Raw genomic sequence first — 3,798 nt, forward strand, 5'->3', positions numbered from 1 at the left:
TTAATAATCCTTAAGTGTCCTTTCTCTCATTTAGTCTATCCAAGTGTTGCAATGCCATGCAACCCAAATGGACCATGCTAATCGGGTCAAGTACATTGCAAAAATAGTTATGAGCTTAGACACCTAATCCAACTATCACACCCCAAAACCGGAACGGCGAAAACGTTCTGGGGTGGATGACGTCATGTCAAGTATCACAACATATGCAGTATAGTAATCAAAGTACAACAACCATTGCATTAATAGTAATTGTTTTGCACAAGTTACATTTAATAGAGACATCAAAGTAATACATAGACTAATATAGTTGCAGCTCGGTTCTAGGCTGGCTTTACAAAAGCTCCCGGGTGTACCTATCTATTGCTGACCTGAGAATACAAGTTATTTTGAAAGCGAGTATCAGCATTTTTATAAATGCTGGTGAGTTCATAAGTATTTAGTGTCATTTATGTAAGTAAACATTTTATTCAAAATAACCTTACAAAAAGTAGTAGTTTAGAATCTACAGTGTATTAGCGTCCTTTCCAGAAAATCCTATATTTTCCAAATAAAAGCAGTCTTCTACCAAGACTCGACAGAGTTATGTTGTAAAGAGTAATTTTCCCTTGAACACTATCATTACCAAAATACGGTATTCGACTTTAAAGAGAGTAGGTGAATATCACTAGTAGAATACTAGGGGAAAATGACATATGCCTCAATAGAAATACTGCTAACTAAGGCAAAAGAAATCATAGACACCAGGAGACTATCGAATGAATGATATGCCTGGCTCAGTCTAACAAAAGGAAACACAGACCCCATACGGTATCGAATGAACGATACGACTAGCAAGGTCTAAAACAATGAAACATAGACCCCATACAGTATCAAATGAATGATACAGCTAGTAAGGTCTAAAACAATGAAACACAGACCCCATACAGTATCAAATGAACGATACAACTAGCAAGGTCTAAAGCAAAGAAACACAGACCCTAAATAGTATTAAATGAAAGATACAGCTAGCAAGGTCTAAGACAAATGAACACAGACCCCAGACAGTATCAAATGAAAGATACAGCTAGCAAGGTCTAAAACAAAGGAACACAGACCCCAGACAGTATCAAATGAAAGATATAGCTTGCAAGGTCTAAGACAAAGGAACACAGACCCCAGGCAATATCAAATGAAAGATACAGCTAGCAAGGTCTAAAACAAAGAGTAATCCTAAGAGTGTTGTTTCCAGAATACAGTGTTAATTCTCGTTACATTAAGGCCATGAATTCTAAGGTAAACATGGAGATACTCGTAACCATACTGATTAACACTAGAGTACTTGACGCCCTGCAAGCGTCGGAATAAATATGACATTTGTCACCCCTTGGCTTGGTAGGCCGTGGACTGTAGCTAGCAGTCAGGGTGCGGGAGTGTCAGTCCCATATAGATCTATACACACAATGCCCGCTCGCCCTACAGGAGACTCTGGTTACCAACTCGACGACGGGGAGATCCGTGTCTTGAAGATGCATCTCGTAATCTGAATTCTATTAGAGGCGCTGGAGAAATGATATAGACTCGCGTATGAACTCACTCCTATGGAATTATCGTACTAGAAAGGGTGAATAGAGCTTGCTAACTATTCTTATAATAGTTACTAGTGTCCCTGATCTACGAGTGACGAGTGGGAGGATGCCCTTGCTACCCAAGGAACATGAACTGGCCGATGTATACCTTTATGTCTATCCATGTATACATGATATATAATTAATGTTTAAACAACCTTCGGACGGATATCCGATACCCACCAGACCACATCCCAACGAGGAAAAGGAAATAGGGCGAACTAGCCTTCCTAAGTCCTTTAACCAATATTTATATAATTATACAAGTACATGCATGCATTTAATGACGTAGAAGCATTTAACGAAGTAAAAGCACTTAACAAAGTAGTAGCATTTAACAAAGTAGAAGCATTTAATGAAGTAGATGCACTTAACAAAGTAGTAGCATTTAACGAAGTAGAAGCATTTAAGCATAGAAGAAAACTTTGATGAAAACCTCGGAAAACCTTTACGCTTAAGAAAATCGTGACTTGATAACCTTTTGTAAAATAAGTTTGAAGACCTTTGGAAATCCTTGAAAATATTTCATAAACAAGTTTTGAATATAACTTTCATAAAACATTATAAGTAAAGAAAAACCTTTGTTTAAAATACTGGTGTAACTGGTTTTGAAGCAAAACATACAGCACGAGAGATAATTTGAGAAGAGATCTAAATAAGTAAAAACGTTTTGGAAAACCATCTATGGTATTATACTTGGTAAAACAACTGAAAGTGTGATAAATCCTTGTGCATGCGGGTTATTAATCACATATGATTGATATGATAAATAGCATGTTTTAACTTGTATCCCCCCCTCATAAAAGCATGTAAAAACATTTAAAAGGTTCATTCAGGGGTATGAACTCACTTGTTGTAAGTGGATCGGATGAAGGTGCAGGTTGGGTGCTCGGTGTCAAGTAAAGACTTGAACACGCTTAGTGACCTATTAACATATGATGACATATTTTTACATACAATTAGTAATTATAATACTAATTAAACATGTATACGTATCCTAATGAGCGGAAAACACTTTGGTCAAGTGATAGGAGGCCTTTGGGTTGCAAATAAGGGAGTGTATGGTCTAGATAGGGAGTTTACTCTTCAAGAGTAAACTCTTTATAGAGTTTAAGGCCCCAAGACCATATCCCCATGATTTTACGGCCGTAAACTCATGGGTGGTGTGTCCTTGGATTCTTTAAGGTCTTATCTCACTCGTGGAATTAGGCTAGGTTCAATTCTAGGGCATGGGAAGTGGTTTAGGCTCCAAATGGACCATTTTAGGGAGTTTACGGTCCATTGACCACTCCTTGAGGAGTTTACAGCCGTAAACACATTATTTTACGGACATAAACTCATGTTTGCCTATTTCTTTTGTTTTTTGGTGGTTCTAACTCATGCAGGCAAGGTTCTAGTCACTTATATGATCATAGGAAGGTGTTAAAGGCACTTAAACACCTTGGAAAGGTGTTTACGGTCTATGAAGATGTTCTTGGGGAGTTTACTACCTTAAACACATGAGTTTATGGCAGTAAACTCATGTTAGTTCATGAATCATGTGTTTTGGTGCATCAAATGAAGGATTACAAGGCTCTAGGCACGCATGGAAGCTTTTGGAGGTTTTTGAGGGTTAGTTTAACACCTTAAAAGGTGTTTATGGTCCTTGAAGATGGGTTTACGGTCTAAGAATGTTCTTAGACCGTAAACTCATGTTTACTCCCCATATGTTACGATTTTGGTGTTCTAAGTCCTTTCATGCAAGCCTCTAAGTCCTTGCTAAGCATTAGAAGTGGTTTGGAAGGGTTTTTGGGCACCAAAACCCTCTTTCAAGGTGTTTATGCTTTTGGGATGCTCCCAAGACCGTAAACTCTTGTTCTTGGGGTTTTTGGATGATTAAGCCATGAATTTGCAAGCGAGATAAGATAAACAACAAGCTAGGAAGGTTAACTTACCGATTTAAAGCTCGAAGGGGCGATTTTTGACCAAAACCCGATTTGTAGAGAGAGAAAATGTCTAAAGTGGGAAAAAGGTGGGGATGAAACCCACTCAACCCTTATATAGGGTGGAGTTTATGGCCTGGTTGGGGGTTCACACGACACCAACTGCGAACGGGGCTTTTCACGACTACCGTTAAACACGAAAAATTTAAAATTTATACCTCCTTAATTTTGGTTCGCTTAACGAATATTATTTAAAATATTCCAACGGGTTT

Source organism: Lactuca serriola, chromosome 4, assembly GCF_051521515.1.
Source record: "Lactuca serriola cultivar US96UC23 chromosome 4, Lser_US96UC23_V15, whole genome shotgun sequence".
Lineage (NCBI taxonomy): Eukaryota > Viridiplantae > Streptophyta > Magnoliopsida > Asterales > Asteraceae > Lactuca > Lactuca serriola.